The sequence below is a fragment of the Bombyx mandarina genome, chromosome 03 (genome assembly GCF_030267445.1).
Source record: "Bombyx mandarina strain Sakado chromosome 03, ASM3026744v2".
NCBI classification, from domain to species: domain Eukaryota; kingdom Metazoa; phylum Arthropoda; class Insecta; order Lepidoptera; family Bombycidae; genus Bombyx; species Bombyx mandarina.
This window is the reverse complement of record NC_143210.1, coordinates 10,386,580-10,407,266: the sequence shown is the minus strand read 5'-3', so window position 1 is coordinate 10,407,266 and position 20,687 is coordinate 10,386,580. Positions and strand designations below refer to the sequence as shown.

Sequence of the window (20,687 nt, the reverse complement as noted above, 5' to 3'; positions counted from 1 at the left end):
AAATCAAAATTCCATTACAAAAACAAACATGAACAAAAGTTGTAAATGTCAGGCTGTAGTGCGCAAGTCACATGGAAAACGAGATTGCAAACAAAACCAGAGCATTTCGAAGTTGAAAAGAAAAGTTCATACGAGTTGGTTTGTTCCTCGTTCTGATTAAACCAATACTGTGGACTGCAACATAGATACAGTGTTGATGTCCCGCACAAGAATGTACAGGGTAACTTTTCTGGGACGTTATTACTTTTGCTCTTTTTACCAGAGCTTACTCTGCTTTTTTTTCCTATCTAATCTGATAGCCTTGAGAGGCTATTTCAGCGTAACCTTAGCTAGTAGATGAGCTCACGGGGCTCATACCGGAGTGACGCTAACACTGACCATAGCAAGAGCAGTGCTTCGTAGGATCTACCACCGGATCGGAAACGCGACCCACTGAGAAGATCCGGCGAGAAACTCAGTGGGCTGAGTCTATGGGTTAATTCGCTCGTCGAGCCCTTCGTCGCAAGCGACGGGTTCGACGAGGACCGTGACCGGATTACTCTGTAATACTTTGAGTAATAAAGAGTATTTTACAAGTCGGTTTTCTGGTTTTAAATAGTAATTAACAAAAAAAATATACCTTTATTCGATTTTTGAATTGTGAGCGTATTGTATCCTTTAATAAGTATAGTTCGAAGAAGACGGATTTCTCACTTTTAACCAATCAAACCATAACCAAACCATCAAAAGTAAAATTCATCAATTTTAATGAACTATCTTGTTTTTCACACACAGAGACAAGTGACAAGACTGCAACTGTAATTACTCGTAATAGTTGTCAGAAAACAAACGCATTCTCACAGACGTTCCATATAAATGGGCAACTCCTAATAAAACTGCAATATAGTTATATTATTATAATAGGCACAGTGCGGTATTGTAGATCTTCAATGTTATTTTATAGTTCAAGCAATGGTCGGACGCTTCGAGTCTTTAGTCATGCTGCATTTTAAGGAATACCCAAGGATTTAGAATTATACTATTATTAGCTTGATACGTACGCGTCGCCTCTCTTAAGTTTATATACGGAAAAAATATCTCTCGGAAATATTACTGTTTTTTCAGATCGAAAATATGTTCTTCTTTTTTTATTTTTTTTTTATTGCCCTTGTAGGCAGACGAGCATACGGCCCACCTGATGGTGAGTGGTTACCGTCGCCCATGGACTTCAGCAATGCCAGGGGCAGAGCCAAGCCGCTGCCTACCTCTCTGTTTTTTCAGATCGAAAATATGTTCTTCTTTGTGTTCTTCTCTGTACCCCAGTATGCTCTTTTCTGTACTGCTTACCGAGTGGTTAAGATATGAAAGCTTATAAAACAAACTGATTTTCGCATTTATAATTTTATACATGAATATTTCATTGTGGTAGTGCGTGTTTTTTTTTTATAGCTTAGATGGGTGGACGAGCTCACAGCCCATCTGATGTTAAGTGGTTACTGGAGCCCATGGACATCTACAATGTAAATGCGCCACCCACCTTGAGATATAAGTTCTAAGATCTCAGTATAGTTACAACGGCTGCCCTTTGGGGCTTACGACAAAGGGAAGATCTTCCACCGAGCGGGTGATATTGCTCGGTAGACCGACGATCCAAATGTTGTTGTTCAGAACTTAGATGACCTACATCCAGATCTTATTCAACAAGGTTGGCGTAAATACTGGTCGAAAAGAGAAAACAGGCCATATTTTGGAACAAATTATCGGGTGAATCTATGTGGGAGCTTCCGGCTGTAAAGAGAGATTTTGATCCAATAACAGATCCTTTAGGTATTTGTCACACAGGACCTTCTAATCCTGGAAATATGACACCAGGACCAAATAAACGGAGACCGTCAGAAGATAGTGGTCCTCCTCCAAAGAAATTTGTCGCTTTTATCTTGAAAATGTCGTAAGCGAGTTTCAGGCATCTGTCAATTATCTTTCGTTGTATGATGGCTACCCGCTACAGCCCCACCCCTTCAAACCGAAACGCATCACTGCTTCACGGCAGAAATAAGCAGGGCGGTGGTACCTACCCGCGCGGACTCACAAGCCGTCCTACCACCAGTAATTAAATTATTATACACCCACGCAAGAGCAGATGCTTATTTTTAATTCGTTTCGTAAAATAAATCTAACTATACGTCGATTGGGTACGGGTAAAGGTTCATGGATCGCCTTATTTTTAATTATTTTTTATATTGACTCAACTGGCTGACGCACACACGAGCCACCTGATAGTCAGTAGACATCGATGACTACAGATTTCAGCAATGCTACGGGCATAGTGAAGCTGTGGCCTATTGCTTTGAACTCGCTCAGAACGTGGCATTCTAAGTTCATTTGATAAGTGCCAACATACTGCGGTGTTACCAGGTTTCAAATTATCGTTTACCGATATTTCGAGCTATCTTAACAGATAAAGAGAACCACCCGGTATTGTTACTAGACCCTATACGCATCAAGACGTAAATACCTCATCGACATGAAAACGAAGCACGAATTGTATTACAATAAGGCCATACCACGCACCGAACCATAATTGCGATGGAAATAAGCAGAATGTTTATACCGCACGCTCTAATGGTATGAAAACAGTGAAAAATGATATTACGATTACCATTATAATATATTTTTTGACACGACTGACCCCTGATATTTTAGTCACCCGGAAGTCTTCATAGAATAAATAATATGACGAATTCAATTAAGGCCTTTATTTGAACCTCATAGTAAGATTTTTATTTTAGATTGAGTTAATGATTATGGGGCATAAATCAAGAGCATAAGAATTGAAATTCGACCTAGTATATCAAGGTAGTGGCGGTATTCATATAATATTTTACTGGTGGTAGGTCTCGTGTGAGTCCGCACGGGTAGGTAACACCACCCCGCCTATTTCTGCCGTGAAGCAGTAATGCGTTTCGGCTTGAAGGGTGGGGCAGCCGTTGTAACTATACTGAGACCTTGGAACTTATATCTCAAGGTGGGTGGCGCATTTGCGTTGTAAATATCTATGGGCTCTCCTCCTCGAATCGTGTTCCTCATGTCTGAGGGTTGTGACCACCATCACCCATGAGCTTCAATCTTAAGATGTTTTTCCACTTTCCTCTGTCCACGGCGTCATGCAGCGCGCTGTACACTGTACTGTCCAAAGTGGTGCGGATCTGATCGGACCAACGAGTCGGGCTGCGGCCTGTAGATCTGTTGCCTTCAACTTTCCCTGTGATCATAAGTTTTTCCAGGCTATCGCCGTCTTTCCTCGCAATGTGACCAAAATATTCGAGGATCCGCTTCAGACATACAGTAGACAGTCTGATTTTGATGCCCAGTTGCTTCAATATCGACACGTTAGTCCGGAAGGCTGTCCACGGAATTCTTAGCATGCGTCTCCAACACCACATTTCGAAAGCATCGATGCGCATTCGGTCTGCTGCTTTCAACGTCCATGTCTCAGCCCCATACAAGAAGATAGAGAAAACAAGAGTCCGCACCAGTCTAGTTTTAGTTTTCAGGCCTATCCTTCTATTCTTCCAGATCTTCTGTAGCTGAGACATCGCACTTTTAGCCATTCCGATACGTCGGCGCACGTCAGTTTCACATGAGCCTTTGTTGCTGATGCAGGACCCGAGTTACACGAATTCGTCTACAACCTCTAATCCAAGCGCCCCACTCAATCTTAGAACATTTGCACGATCCACCACCATTAATTTCGTTTTTGATCTATTTATGGAGAGGCCTAGGCTGTTGCTGATACGTTCCATTTTGCTGAAGATTGGCTCTAGCAACCACTTAACACCAGGTGGGCTGTGAGATCGTCCAACCAGCTAAGCAATAAAAAACAAGAAATATCTAAATACATTTTGAGATGCAAGCAAAATAATGACTACAGGCCTATTGTATCCATCCAAGTGTAATGACTCGGTTGAGTTTCTAGAACATGATAGATGGTGTGGGCGGTGGATCAAAGACCACCCGATCTACCACGAGATATCAAGTACGACGTTTGTGGTAAAGTTTGAAACTAGGCTAGTTAGTTACTTAGACAACATTTAACAGACTTGTGTCTAAGATGGAATCGAAATAGATTTTTAATAAAAAAAATTATTAAACCGTATCTCAATTAGAGTAGACTATTTAAATTCTGCGTATGTAATTTGTTTCTCATGAAAATGGCTGTCTAAAATTTGACAGCTGTCATCTTTGACTTTTCAATTTCATTTTTTTTTATTCCCTTATAGGCAGTCAAGCACATGCCTAATGGTCTCTGGTTACCGTCACTCATGGATGTCAACAATGTCAGGGGCACCGCCAAGTCTACCACTTAATACTCTCCGTAAGCCTCGTTTGAAGAAGTACAAGTCATAGCACTCGAGAAACACCGTAGAGGGCAATTCATTCCAAAGCCGGAGAAAAGATCTCTGGAAACGCACTGTGGATTAACGCAGTGATTCTAGATAGTGTGGGCGAATTTTTTTTATTGCCCTTGTAGACAGACGAGGTGGGCCGTATACCTGATGGTGGGTGGTTACCGTCGCCCATGGACTTCAACAATGCTAGGGGCAGAGCTAAGCCGCTGCCTACCGTTAAGTACTCTCCAAAAGCCTCGATAAGGATATGTCATAGCGCTCGGGAAACACCGTGGAGGGGAGTTCATTCCAAAGTCGGATGGTAAGTGGCACAAAATATCTCTGGAAACGCACGGTGGATGAACGGAGTGGCTCGAGGTAGTAGAACTCTACTCAAGTGGCAGGCGGTGCGATGGTAAAAACGACGAAACAATTCCACAGATCGCTCTCCATGGAATACAAAACAGTCACGTCTCTCCGTTGACTCAACCGTACTCTTAAAAATATTAAGTATATTATCTATGCATATTATAATAATATACACATCACCATACCAAAAACATGAAGACCGCGTCGTTCTCAAGAACGTAATGTTCTAGATTATCAGCATGGTGCATTATTGTGATCGCAAATTTCGGAGAATTTGCGAGCACTCTTGCCATAGCTTTCCCCATTTTTGTTATAGAATTAACAATGATAACACTTTGATCTTTTGAATAGTGCTTCATTTTATTTTTTTTATTTTTTAAGGAATTTTATGTGGAGTCTGTGCTTATATAGAGCGTGTGTGGTGTTATGTGGTGATAATTATTAATAAGGCAAGACAGTTTGCAACCTGTTTATTGTGCGACGACTCGACACAGACTGTCGAAGCTAAGCCCGCTACATCACTCCCCCCTTAAAAATAAGACATAAAAATTTTTTACAAAAAAATAAGAGTAAAATGTAAAAAAAAGTATATAAGATAATGTAAAAAAAAAAGTGTAAAAATATAAAAATCTTAACTTAGTAACATTATTCATTGCTTAACAAATACGAAATATAAAATAAAAGTAATCCTATTTAAAAACATTTTTAAACTTCTAGTCATTTGTAGCACAATTTCACATAATTTCCAACTTAGCGAATTATTACAATTACAATTTCTTGCGAAATACTTTGTACTGTGCAAAAGATATCGTTTTTCTATTCATCTACTTAGTCAGCAAAACGTACCGGTGGTTTCACAATACGACCACTACGTGTAACACGGTAATTAGCTGAGCGATTTTGATCGCTATTCTCGGAGGCTCTGATAGGTTCCTTGTTGTGGTCACTTATTTTAGGTCTATCCGTTAATAAGTTATTTTTAATAACCAAATTATTTTCTGCCTCTGCCGTATGCATATAAGCGGGTTTCAACCTGTCTACCGATATATACGCATCTCGGTTAGGAAATTGCACTAAAAATACTTTCTCTGTTCTATTTAGGACTTTATAAGGTCCTTCATAGGGAGGTTCTAACGATTTTTTAATTATATCTGAACGAACAAAAACGTGAGTACAGTTATTCAAATCGCTATGTACAAACACTGTATGAGCATCCTTACGCGGTAGCGGTTTAGGTTTCAAATTATATATCATAGCGCGTAAATGCTTTACGTATTGACAATGATCTAATATAGGTATAATACCATCATTATAAAAATCTCCCGGTAAACGTAATGTTTGCCCGTAGGTCAATTCGGCGGCACTGACGCCTGAGTCGGTCCGTGGTGCTGCACGAAGTCCTAGCAAAACAATAGGTAATTCTTCAACCCACGTCTTAGAATCTAGTCGGGCCATGAGCGCTGCCTTGAGTGAACGGTGCCATCTTTCCACTAACCCGTTGCATTGCGGGTGATAGGTAGTAGTGCGTGTCTTGACAATACCTAGACACTTCATTAGTTCCTTAAAAACATTACTTTCAAATTGTCTGCCTTGATCCGTGGTTAGTTTAGCGGGGCAGCCAAATCGCGAAATCCATCCCTCGACTATTACTTTTGCAACCGTCTCTGCCGTAATATCCTTAACTGGAAAGGCTTCTGGCCATCCAGTTTGACGATCTACAATCGTAACTAAATACCTATAGTCTTGCAAGGATATAGGCAAGGGGCCGACTATATCTACGTGGATGTGCGTAAATCGTTCAGCTAACGGAAATTGACTAATTTTAGATTTAGTATGCCTATGTACTTTTGCTCGTTGGCATTTAATACAACTTTTTGCCCATTTACTGACGTCTACATTCATATTAACCCAGAAAAATCTTTCCTTCACCAATTTTTTAGAGGTTCGAATTCCTGGGTGACTCAAATTATGCACTGAATCGAATGCTAAACGTCTATACTGTTCTGGTATGTAAGGTCTAATTTTGTCCGTTGAGGTTTCACATACTATGGGAATATTACAATCTGACAACAATATTTCCTTGAATTTGTACTGGTTACTTGACCTGCTACGTAACTCAATAAGTTGCTCGTCGTTAGCTTGTGAGAGTGCGATGTCAGTAAAATTCAAGACCGTGGGACAACTAACTGTTTCTACACGCGATAGTGCATCTGCGACAATATTCTTATCGCCGTCTATGTACCTAATATCTGACGTGAACTCACTAATAAATAAGAGTTGTCTGATGCGACGCGGTAGCTCATTGTTTCCTCCTATTTTAGAAAACGCAAATGTTAACGGCTTGTGATCCGTATATATAATTAAGTTATGACCTTCTACCATATTTCTAAAATATTTTATAGCTGAAAATACTGCTAACAGTTCCCTATCGTAGGTACTGTATTTAGTCTCCGCTGTGGTCATTTTCTTGGAAAAATAACCTAGTGGTTTCCACGTGTTATTAACGAACTGTTGCAACACCGCACCCACACACGTACTCGACGCATCGGTCATAAGTGCAAGTGCGGCATCAGGTTTCGGATACGACAGCGTAGCTGCATTCTGTAAATTATTTTTGCATTCTAAAAATGCTTTGTTTGCATTGTCCGTCCATTTGATTATAGACTTATCGTTTTTCTTTGAATTTATTAAATATTTATTAAGTTCTGCTTGATATTCTACGGCATGCGGCATATGCAATCTGTAAAAATTGACCATGCCTAAAAATCTACGAAGTTGTTGAACGGTTTCAGGTTTCGGGAATTTTTCAATTGCGTCTACTTTATCTTTCAAAGGTCGTATACCTTCTGTTGATACTTCAAAACCTAAAAATTCTATCTTAGGCTGACCGAAACAGCACTTGTGTAAATTTATAGTAATACCAAACTTGTTGAAACGTTCAAAAACTTCACGCAAATGTTTTTTATGAGTGCTTAAATCTTCACTTGCAATTATGACGTCATCGATATAACCATACAAAAAATCTAGACCTTCTAACACTGTGTGATTCATAAACCGTTGAAAGGTTTGTGCGGCATTGCGCAAGCCGAACGGCATACGCGGAAACTCAAAAAGTCCGAAAGGTGTGATCACTGCTGTCTTCTCCACATCCTCAGGCGCTACCATAATAAAATGATAGGCCCTATTTATATCAATCCGTGAAAAGTACTTTTTATTATGTAATAAGTAAGTGAAGTCATGCAACCTCGGTATCGGATATCTATCCGGTTGCGTCACAGCATTAAGTGCTCTATAGTCACCGCATGGGCGAATTTGTCCGTCCTTCTTAGGTACCACATGCAGAGGGCTTGCCCATGCACTTTTCGACGGTTTACAAATGCCTAGCTCTAGCATAATTTTAAATTCTTCTTTAACCTTCGCGTATCGGTGCGGTGGCAACGGCCTCGCCTTAGCGTGGACAGGCGGGCCCGTGGTAATAATTTCATGGTAGACCGCATGCTTGGGCGGTTCCTTAAATGATATTGGCTTGGTAATATCAGGATACTCGGCCAACAACTGGTAAAATGGATGTGTCACGTCTACCGTTTTTACTGATTGTTCGTTAGTGTTGACAATCCCAGTAAAAATGTTCAACTTTGTGACATCATCAAAAAGCTTACGTGTACTTAAATCTACGATTAACTTAAAATGTACTAAAAAATCGGCACCTATGATCGGCTGTCGTACGTCAGCTATTACAAAAGTCCAGCGAAATGCTCTACGTAACCCTAAATCTAGTAATAAAGTTTTTAGTCCATAAGTTCTTATCATAGTTCCATTGGCCGCATATAATGTATAGTCTGTACACTCACTGCTAACGTTTTTTTGCACTTTACTACGTGGCAATACCGAAATATTCGCACCAGTGTCTATTAAAAAACGTAATCCACTACAACGGTCCGTAACACTTAGGCGGTAATTTGTTCCGCTGCAGACTTCCGCCAGTGATGACTGCGCGGTGGTTAGTTTCCCTGCTTCTTCTCCCAGGCGCAAGGTTCTACACACCGGTGTGCTTTTTCCTTATATTTGTAATGGTAAAAGCATACCCAATCCTCGCTTGCTGGAGTACGACGAGGAGTACGTCCTCTTCGTCCGCGGGACGCTGACCTTCCATCTCGGGAATAGTTCCGGTGAAAGAATGGTCTGGAAGCTCTTCCTGCACCTTCGATCTTGCTTAACCGGACATTTATCTTGGCTATCTCGGCAGCCATTGCTGAGTCCACTTGTTTGGAGCTGGTGACTTCAGCGACGCTGTTCGTGGGTTTCATATTCTCCATAACTTTATCGGCGATCGTTGCCAAGGTCGAAATATCTTTGGTATCCGTCACGGCTAATACTGCGCGTGCAGCGGCTGGCAGATGATTTTGCCACAAAACCGTAAGCGTTTCATCCGTGATCTTATCTCGTGCCAGCTCCTTCATTCTTCTCAGGAGTTGCGATGGTCTTTGGTCACCTAAATCCATTTCTCCTATTAACTTTTGTATTTGTCGATTTTCTGACTCCTCGTATATTACGAGAAGTCTTCTCTTAAGGGCTTCGTATTTTCCTTCTTCTGGGGGTTTTAATAAAATATCTGTTACCTGCTCTATCACTTGCTTCCCCAGCTTAGCAATGACAATATGATATTTTGCTATATCTGCCAAGTGTTGGGACTGTAGTACGGCTTCGACTTGTATAAACCACAATCGGGGCTGATCCTGCCAAAAATCAGGAATTCTAGCTGCCACTGACACTGCTAACACGCCCGTATCCGTCTTAAATCCTTCCTCAGCCATGGTGAAATAATTTTTTAAATGTAAATTGCACAATCTAACAGTTTCAGTTTTTCACCTTAAAACACGTAATGTCTTTCACTATAAATTGTTACAGTTCATCACCACTATAATCACGCCTCAGTCACGTCGTCAGCAAATCACGTCGGGGTCACCAATGTGGAGTCTGTGCTTATATAGAGCGTGTGTGGTATTATGTGGTGATAATTATTAATAAGGCAAGACAGTTTGCAACCTGTTTATTGTGCGACGACTCGACACAGACTGTCGAAGCTAAGCCCGCTACAACCTGGTAACTAAGACCTTTAAGTCATGTCTTATTTTATTTTAAATATTCTTGTTTTTATGAAAAATGATAATATGGACTGAAATGAAATGAAGATAATTAACTGGTTAATTGGATGATAATTAATTAACTAGGATGAAATGAAATGAAATGAGATGAGATATATGGGATGAAATATAATCTCAGTAAAATTGTGGTCATTTACTGAGATTTTTTCAGTGGACTTTTTGGAGGATCCCGAGAAGTTACGTCCAACGGCTTTGTATCATTTTGCCACATTTGTGCACTTTCACAGATATTAAACAGCTAATAAACCACCGCTATTACACATTTAAACCTGAAGAAACACTAAATAGACAAAATAAAACAAATCACACAACTTCACTCCTCACGTTCCCGCCAAAAAGTCCTCATTTTTATTAGCGAAATAGTTATAGATAGTACCTGTGAAATGTGTAGCACAGATAATACAAGCACGAAAAAAAAAGCGCTGTGTTATTTGGACACCTATTGATAACATAGTTACGCGCAATGTTTGTAATCAGCGAATAAGCAATAAATATAATCAGGTAGTAGGTACTATTTTTCAACATTCAAAACAGAACCCCTGTACTTAAAATTAGCAAAGACTTTTAAACCAATTAGTGAAAGTCATTAATTTTCTTTAAAAAATGAAATGTTAATTAAACATTAATAGCAGTAGGCAGGCAAAATAGTGAGTGTCATAGGTATACGTGAGCTCCTCTCCGATCTAACACAATAAAAACAGAGGTACAAGAATATTTCCATCAGAGGAACTTAACTAATAGTGAGTGTATAAATAACCGGTATCAGAAGAAAAGGGTATGTATGTGTTTTCGAATTGTTGTACCTGCTTTGTTTGGGTATCTTCCCTTTTTTATTTAAGAAAATACATAATATGTACCTACTTATAAATGTACCTTAACGAATTTCATTCTGAAGGAAAAAAAACCTATACACATAGTTCTCTCATTATTTTAGATTCCTATAGACTTTTCTATTTCTATCACGAAGTAATTTTTCAAAAAAAATTAAATTTATTTATTATAAAAAAAAGAACACAAAGTAATTATGTGGTCTGGATTAAGTTGTAGGATAGTCCATTAAAAATACGCTGAAATGCTGATACTACGAGAAAGACAAATTTAAAGAAATAAAAACACTATCTAAATCATCAAAATTGCTTTACAAACATTATTCATGTTTTGAATTGTCCGCAAAACAAATAATAGTCTAATCACGGAGCAGATCTGTTCAGAGTTTATTTGAATAGGCTGGCAAATTACGTTTCACGCTCACAATGGCACACGGATACCGAATGGAAACAGCCTACAAAGTATAATTAACCGTACGTCCACTCTGTGATAGTCTCTGGTAGTAGAATTATTTTGACAGTCCGGTAAGGATTATCGCGTCTCTGGTTTACGTGGTAGAATTAGTATCGTAGTAGGTATAGTATTAGATAAATGTCTCAAATTAATCATCTTCATTTCATTTCACTCCATATTAACATTTTTCATAAAAATAAGAATATAATATAGATACATATAACATATATATAATAAGACATGACTTAAAGGTCTTAGTTACCAGGTTATAAAATCCCTTAAAAAATATGAATGTTTTGATTTTTTTTATATAAACTAAGTCTACATAGGTAGTCGAAGTTATGTTTTCTTGTTCTGTTAAAACTGAATTGCTTTATACTTAATAGGTCAGTTATAATTTAGAGGTTAAATAATGAGTTTTTTCAACTTTAGAAACTACGATTAACGTATTTCTGTACATAAGCATTTTTAGTACGCACGCAACTATTGTACGTTGCGGAGATTTTGAAATCAGTTTCCATATGTCAATTTTAGCTAATAATAAAACAATTTATCGAATAACCAGCATTAATGAAGGTCAGGTAGTGAATCAATTTGAAGATTACGCGTAGTCCAATATTAATCCTTGCTTCTTCGTGACTAAGTCGCAAGTTCAAGGTTGATCTTGACAGAATTATACCAAAGATCCCTTGGCATAATGTTAGGTTCACATGCCTTTCAGAATACTGAAAATGTATAATTTTGAACCTGTGAGGCTTTTGTGAATGAATACGGTATAGTAAGAGGTAGTATAAACTACTCTAGACAATTAACTAGTTTTTCTATTTGTGTCTATTAAACAGAAATTTAGCTATGGGAAGTTGCAAATTAGAGATTGCATTCTTTGAGTTTGAGTTTTACGCGAATACATTTATTCGGTAGAATTCAAAATTATCAACGTTGAGTATGTCTGTGTGCTTAGTGCGAGTTTTTTAACGATCCCGATAGCGTAAAAGTTAACTCAAAGTATGCAGTTGGAACAGCTACCCCGCGCGCCACCTAGGCACGGGGACCTCGTAGGAGGTTCGGCCCCCGGCCCGAGAAAAAAAAAAAAAAAAAAAGCGTCTCTAGCTGCAAACGTAGGCAAACGTTTAAACTCCATACAAATTTCAGTTGACTTTCACGCTATCGAGAACGTTAAAAAACTCGCACTAAACACACTGAGATAGGTAGGCAGCGGCTTACCTGTGCTCCTTAGCATTAATGATCTCCGTCGCCGTGCATCAGGTAGAACGTATGCTCGGCCGGTAATAAAATGAAGCTGGTAACGTCAATTTTAAAAATTCCACCAAATTGGTTTTTCAGTTTTAATTGAACATGCTAATTTAGTTGATAAATGATAAACATGATAAACTAGATTCTATACCTATTGTAGTTCCATCTGTGTTAAATTGACATATTTACCAAGAGATATTAATTAATGTACAATTTTAAATTCTGTGTGTTTGGATTTTTGTCGAACAATGCTATTCTTTTTGGAAATTGTTAGTCAACATTAGAGTACGGAAGTTACACCTATTCGATAAGCCATGAAACATCTTTAGGATGGTTTTTTTACATCCATAACCCTGGAAAATACATTTTATATTTATCATACAAATATCTTCTCTTGGCGGGATTCAAACCCGCGACCCCCTTGTGTAGTGATCGTGTCACTTACTACTACACCAGACGGCCGGTTTGTTTAAAATATATTGAACGCGCATTCTATATTCTAAATATCACGGTTATTTTTGATAGGGTGTTTTTTTCATGTGAGAACATAGACCCACGGTCCATCCGGTAAATAAGTAATCAGTTCCCATATAAATCACAAAGTTAATACTGTCAGCCAATCTGTAACATATGACTAATGTCTCAATTATGATAGACAATTGTGTCTCGGTTCAGACGACACTTTCAAATGAGCAGGTTCACGTCCTTACGGATCCATCAGATCCTATAACTCTTGCATTAGATACCTTCAGCTCTAACACTAGGAGCATGCTTAGGGATCCCGTACTCGTACTCGTCAAAGTCGACAAAGAGTTCGACGTGCAACCTAACCCATGCATCAGCTCGCTGAGTTTCTCGCCGGATCTTCTCAGCAGGTCGCGATTCCGATTCAGTAGTAGATTCATTCGCAAAGCAGCTACTCTTGAGTTGTTAGGTCTCCTTCGCAGGCGCTCGGGCAGCTGTTAGCAAATCCCACCCTTTCTGACTGAGCCTTGCTCGCCTACCTGACCTGGTGAAGGTGGAAAGACCTTCGGGCCACCAGTAATACTTCAAACATTAAAAAAATAAGCAGGTTAATGTTGTGTGTGTGTGTGTGTGTAGCCAAAATTCTACGCTACTCACGCTATTATTCATCAAAAAATACAAATACAATTATTTAATATTTTAATCCGGTACCTAAGCACGATGGAAACAGACAAATCATTCACGGCTTCACGATCAAAGACAAAAGGAACAGAGCAGCAAAACACAGCGGCTGTCGGTCGGTACATTAATCATGTTGTACCCAAAATCGGCGACCTTTCGAGATACTTAAATGGAATAAGCAGCTTAAATACATTATGTTTACGCACCACTTACAATAATACTATTGTATTCCATAATTAAAATTACTTTTGTGCCTTAATCTCACGTTTTTTTATGTCATTATTTTATTTCTAAGGTCTCGGATACGACGCTCATCCTTTTTATTAGGTTAGAGGGATTACTGGTGGCCCGGAGGCCTTTCCAGTTTCACCAGGACAGCTGGGTGAACAAGGGCTCAGCCATGAGGGGTGGGATTTGTTAAGAGCTACCCGAGCACCTCCAAAGGAGACTTAACAACTCAAGAGCAATTGTTTCACGAATGAATCTAGTATCGGAGTCGCGTACCACTGAGAAGATCCGGCGAGAAGCTCAGCGGGCTGAGGTTTAGGTTAGGTTGCACGTCGAACTCTTTGCCGAGTTCGTGTTTGTGAGTTCGGCGGAATGTCATCGATGCACCCAGGGTGACTCCCAGGTACTTGACCTTCCTGGCCCAGGACCACTCTCGTCCGTGAACCACAACAATGTATGTAGTAAAGGTCCTGTTACACGGTAAATACGTTCTCACAAAATCTCAAAACAACTGTGTTCTAAGAGAATAGAAGCCAGTACAAAAAGGAGAGTAATTTATCTGAATGAAACATCTCGACTATATCCGTATGTATTTTTTACCTATTATAAATAAAAAATAAGCAGTAACAGTTCTAAATAATTTTAAACATATATCGTGTTGTAGAAGGACCGTGTTATATGAGGGTTTTGGGGAAATTTTCTTTTCGCGTTAGAGAAGCCGTGTTTTATACCGGGTTATACCGGATTACGACCGACAATAAAAAAAATCGACAAAAAGTAGTTTTAATTTAGTGTATCGCGAAAACTGAAAAATATGCTAATATTGTAATATATTACAGACAAGTCTGTGTTGTAATTTAGATGTTCAGATAAAACTTTTCATTTACGACGTCAAGGTAAAATCATTTATGTTATACTTTATTACGTATTCAAATTATCACAGATGGCAAGTCGTTAGTTAAGTGGGCAGTGTATGACTTACCCTGCACGTCCTAGTACGCTTCTTGGAAAAGAATACCTTGTGAAATAACGGTCTGCGGGTAGGTATAATGACTCAGCATGACTGTATTTTTATTTCGAATTAACCTGTTTAATATACGACTTCTGTATTGAATATGAAGTGTACTGTTTATTGATAGTCGTGTTTCGTATAAAATATAAACAGTTAAAAAAATTATCTAATTTTAATACATGAAGCAAAAACTTTGTATCTCTTTTTACGAAAATTGCGCGGACGGAGGAGTATGAAATTTTCCACACTTATAGAGAATATAGAGAAGAAGTGCACAATGCTAATATTTTTTTAAAAATGATTTAATGATTTTAATGATTTAATGTATCTTTTATAAGATACATTAAATCAATAAAAAAAACATTACACACACTACAAACCATGTATTTGACGCACACACGTATGCATACTATTTATTTATTGTCAAACTTTTGTTCTTGACGTCTTTGTCTGACGTTGAGAATAGATTAAATATTGTTTGTCTTTATTAATATTTTTCTATAGTGTAGTCTTGACAAAATTTGTGATTATAGAAGTACAATAGTCTTTGAAAATAGAATCATAATAGTGTACAAACTTATAATTTCAATGAATTATAGTCGAATTTCGACTACCGGGCGACCACTAGTTCTTATTATTTTAATAAGAATATTACGTAACTCGGAAACGGTTACATTAGTACGCTACTATATAAGGTAGTTTTTTTCTGTATTAATATGTATATAAAAAAAACCACAATGATCCGTACAATCCTATTTCCTTAGGCCACGAGGTCGGAGAAAGTTACATGATCCAGATATTACATATACCTGTCTACTGCCTTTTCTGATTACGATCATGAGAAACAAGTTGTATGGATTTATTAAATAAGTTTATGATTTAATAAACATTCCGATTTCAAAATGTTTTTCTAACTATCAATGGTTGTCGTATTTATTGATTGGAAAACTCCTTTGCTTCAAAGATATTTAAAGACAGATTTTAATTTAGGTTCGAAATCCTTCATAGCACAATATTTGTTTTGCAGATATCTTTATTACAACAGTTACGTAACTCGTGTTGATAAATTAAATTTACAAAAGTGCCGAGATATCGTTTTTTTTTCTAACGCTAGGGAAAATCCATTTATGGATACCCGGTCGAGAGGGATAATAGAGCGGGTTATGTCGAACTCCGGCAAAGTAATGCGTGGCGAATCTCGATTTTATTTACATTTAAAAAGGCAGAGACGAAATACCTAAGTACCAATTCTTCTTTCTTGCCAACCGTTTTTTTTTCATAGTGTTACCAACGTAAATAATTCTTTATTTTTTCAAAACCAGAACAAAGGAGAAAGTGGTACATAAAATGAATCTACTTAGGTCTTGAGGTGTCAATTAATTGTGGTCGAATTTCGATCATAGTGTGCGCCCTTACGTCAAATGGGCAAACTTGATGGTCAATAATGATGACTGAACTCAGGTAGCATTTGAGTAGGCAATTTTCTGAATGATTCTGTTGCATGCACGCGATCAATTTGCGACACGTATATTCAGACCGGCACTGTCCAAGGGCGACATTCGACCTTAAACCGGCGATTGCAACTTACCTAATCAAAACAACGGTATCGTCACACTTGACCACGTTTTTCTTTAGGAAGACTAGAAAGACGGTTGTGTGTTGTCTCTCGCTCAGTTGGCGGGATACGGATAAGATCCTTACAGCGGGACGCACATTGGGAGTTAGTTTTATTGATGTATGCTCTACAACATAGTGTCTGGCGGGATTCGCGAACAGTCGGCGGGCGAGCGCGCTAGCCGGCGCGCCGCCTCACTTTGACTGAAGCTTACTTGTCTTGTGTTCTTGCGCAGGCGTATTAAAGTACGGAATCGGCTGAAATTCACCCCTGTGCCGTTATAATAAACGTTTGAACTGAACTAGTTTGATCGCTCAATAACAAGCCTTATTCTCAGTTACTTACGGTTCGTTTCAGGTAAAAACTTTAAGACGCTTGTGATGTTTAAGTAGATTTGATAGCGCGTGCCGCACTGCACACGGTCGTAATTAAATATGTGTTTGACAATAGAAGCTACGGAGGCTGTATTCTGGTGACGTCAATTGCTATAGTCTGATGAAAGTGTTCGCCAGGAAATTGTTTGTCGTGTTGTAATCGAGCCGCTAAGCGATCGCAATTTGCTTCGAGCTCGGATTTATTAGGGTTTAATAATGGAGCGACTCACAATTATTATTCTGACTAAAGTCACGGTTAATACTTGATCTCCTCTTATTCTAGTAGTTAATGAACGTGTAAATGCCTTTGCTTAGATCTAAGTTAGTCTGGGGTAACATAATTAAAGAGTCAATAATGTAGGCAATTTTTACTAGTGGTAGGACCTCTTCTGAGTCCGCACGTGTAGGTACCACCCTGCCTATTTCTGCCGTGAAGCAGTAATGCGTTTCGGTTTGAAGGGTGCGGCAGCCGTTGTAACTATACTTGACACCTTAGAACTTATATCTCAAGTGACGGCATTTGCATTGTAAATTAATGTAAATGTTTATGGATTCCGGTATCCACTTAACACCAGGTGGGCTGTGAGCTCGTCCACCCACCTAAGTACTTAAAAAAGGCGTGAATTAGTTAGAGAGCTTCGAAAAAAATAATGATAGGCTTTGTGTTGTTGTCTTGACGACCTATCTTGTAGGAGCTGTTGATAGATGAATGAATGTGTTCACGACCCTCCAAGTGCTGGCGGCTTTAAGAGCCATAGATCAGCCATAGAGCCATAGAGCCATCGTGAATGCTGCAACCCATTTAGGATATGAGCTCGAAGACTCAATCGTATTGTAAAACAGCAGTCTCGCTCGGCCTGCTAAGGTACCCCTGGCTTATAAATTGCTTTTTTTGGCCTACCTTTTTTTTTTTTTTTATTGCAGCCCTCTTACAGCAGCTCTATTCTAAGGTCTCGAAGGTCTATTCTAGCTTCACCATGAAGTTCCTTATGCCTTATATATATGCCTTAGCAAGAGTAGTGTTTCGTTAAATCTACTACTGGATCATATACATGCCTTAGCAAGAGTAGTGTTTCGTTAAATCTACTACTGGATCCATTGATGCATCAATGACTGGATCGGAATTCCGACCAACTCAGAAGATCCGGCGAGAAACTCAATGTGTTGTCTTTTTTTTTTTCCTACATAAGCTGATGGTCTTCAGAGTCCATATCAGCGTAACCAGGCGAGTAGGTGAGCTCACGGGGCTCAAACCTGACGTTGTTGCCAACACGAACCCTAGCAAGAGCCGTGCTTCGCAGAATCTACCACCGGATCGGAAACGCGACCCACTGAGAAGATCCGGGAAGAAGCTCAGTGGGCTGTGTCTGTGGGTTAATTTACTTGCCGAGCCCTTCGTCGTAAGCGACGGGTTCGGCGAGAACGGTGACCGGTGCTTGGGGTACCTAAAAGCACCGTTAGTGGATCGGGAGGATCCGAAATGACGTGTGGCTGTGTCTATGAGTTAGCGAGCGTGGTAGACTAGAGTCTACCCGTGATAATGCCGTTCGTATACTCTAATCAATAATGTCTATGTATGGTATATGAAAATAGACATTAGGTGTGGGTCTTTTATGATTGGTTATTATTGGTTGTTTTTGGTTACTCGCGTGAAATCTGTAGCTATGTGTATGCTGCTATATGCTTCTACCAGCTATATCACTAATCTAGCACTGGTTCTGCTCTTCAGAGCAGAAAAATCAAAATTGGATAGATGATGGTACCTACTCATGCAAGCTTACAATTCATTATATTGCCCATACCAGTCTACGTTTAACAATGGCTTTTTTAGACAGCCGCTTAGCTCGGCATGAACTGAACTGAGTTGAACTTGGCATTGCTGACGCCCATGGGCGACGGTGAACACTCACTATCCAGTGGCCGTATGATCGTCTACCTACAAGGACATAAAAAAAAACTACACTAAACTAAAAACTAGAAAAAACTTAATTTACGTAATATTTATTTTATTATATATGAATGTGATTTTTTTGTTTTATATTTAAGCGCCTTAATATATTTGACAATAACTTATTCAACGGCTTAATTCTGAACGAATAGTTCAAGAGTTCAAGAGCTTTGACCGTTTCTGCAAACAAAGCCGAGAATAGATGAATTATATTTAGATGGGGTTAGATTTAAAATTGACTTTTGAATATAAAACAAAAGTCGGAATGAGAGAGTGATTTTTGTTAAGCTTTTATATATCCCATAACGCTGTAAGTTTGGAAACTTAGAACTTATCCGCCAGTATTCATAAAATTGGGTACTTAATTATTTGTCAAAATAATCACGCATACATTGATTTTTTGATAACATAACCAGCTATATAATTCATAAAAAAATAATTGATTAAATAAATTATGCTATATAAGGTTGCAACATCGAATGACGTAAGTATTCCACCGAATGAGGTTTGTTAACATTGACGCTCATTGTTTTACTGATTGTTAATAGAATTTTATGATAGTATTATCTTTAATTTCGCTTTCCCACGGCAGGCCTTCGATAGCTCAGTTGGTAGAGCGGTGGACTGTAGTGAGTCAAAGTTGTAGTAATCCATAGGTCGCTGGTTCAAATCCGGCTCGAAGGAGCTTTTTTTTAAAATACTTTGGTGTTTTGGAATAAAAAATAACGACTCGTAAAAAGAAGTAATCTACTAATCAATGTAAACATTTTATTAATTAATGGTGCCTTTTGTAGACTAAAACAAACATAACAGAGTAGAACAGTAATGAAACGATTTTTTAATTTTAACGTAATATTATGTCTTTTAAATTACATTTTATAATATGAGTTATATTATAAAACTTATATCTTATTTGTTATGAAAATTTTCCAGATTTTCTAGCAGTAGTTTCGGATTCTAGATTAACGTATAATTAAGAAATTAAAAATATATCTGCTTAAAGAATATTGTTACGATTAGTACAAATAGCATGATATTTCTATTACCACAAAATCTATACTTTAACAAACAATGTTCAAATCTATATATTAATACGTGAAGCAAAAACTTTGTATCCCTTTTTACGAAAATTTCGCGGGCGGAAGAGTATGAAATTTTCCATACTTATAGAGAATATAGAGATTAAAGTTCACAATGCTAATATTTTTTTAAAATAATGCATAAAAGATACATTAAATCAATAAAGAAAACATTACACACACTACCATCTATGTAACACACAACGCATGCATACTATTTATTTATTGTCAAACTTTTGTTCTTGACTTATGTGGTCAAATTTAGAATAGATTAAATATTGTTTGTCTTTATTAATATTTTTCTATAGTCTTGGCGTTGAAAATACAATCACAATAGTGTACAAACTTACAATTCCAATTATGTAATTATAATCGAATTTCGGCTACTGCGGGACCTCTAGTAATTATTAAATTAACAAACAAAACTAAGTCTTTAAAATGTAATTAAAAAAAAAAAACCTTTGGTTGGTTTTGTGAAATTCTACTACAGATACTAATTCGTGTAAGAATTATTATTTCGTTTCAACAAAAAGCCGCTGCGGACAGGATTCGAACCTGTGCGGGTAGAACCCAATGGATTTCAAGTCCATCTCCTTAACCACTCGGACACCGCAGCTCACAGTAAGTAATACGAAATAACTAAAGTATTTACAAGTAAAATTTCACTATTTAGTTGATATACTGAAATAATTTCAATATTGTGAACTAATAATGAATACATTTTTTATACTCAATAAACTTTTGCAAAAATCGTATACAGTAAAACAATAATTTTCAATTTTTTTAATTTATCACAATGTCATAGTATGTTTTGATTATGATACTGTTTAAGTAAGTATATTTTTTAAT

At 38.0% G+C, this 20,687-nt stretch overlaps 1 protein-coding gene and 2 non-coding genes across 3 annotated transcripts in view; 1 reads left to right on the top strand and 2 right to left on the bottom strand.

Annotated features, from left to right (window-relative positions):
* Positions 1-16,652, bottom strand: part of LOC114242429 (uncharacterized) — a 91,802-nt gene extending 75,150 nt beyond the window's left edge. The window contains exon 1 of the mRNA XM_028173575.2: positions 16,411-16,652. The gene's annotated coding sequence lies outside the window, so the exon portion shown is untranslated. The remainder of the gene's footprint in view (positions 1-16,410) is intronic.
* Positions 16,653-19,352: 2,700 nt separating this feature from the next.
* On the top strand, positions 19,353-19,443 carry TRNAY-GUA (transfer RNA tyrosine (anticodon GUA)). Its single transcript is given in 2 exon segments — positions 19,353-19,389; positions 19,408-19,443. It is a non-coding gene; the product is annotated as a tRNA-Tyr (tRNA).
* A 929-nt stretch (positions 19,444-20,372) lies between these two features.
* TRNAS-UGA (transfer RNA serine (anticodon UGA)) lies at positions 20,373-20,454 on the bottom strand. Its single transcript has one exon. It is a non-coding gene; the product is annotated as a tRNA-Ser (tRNA).
* Positions 20,455-20,687: the final 233 nt, after the last annotated feature.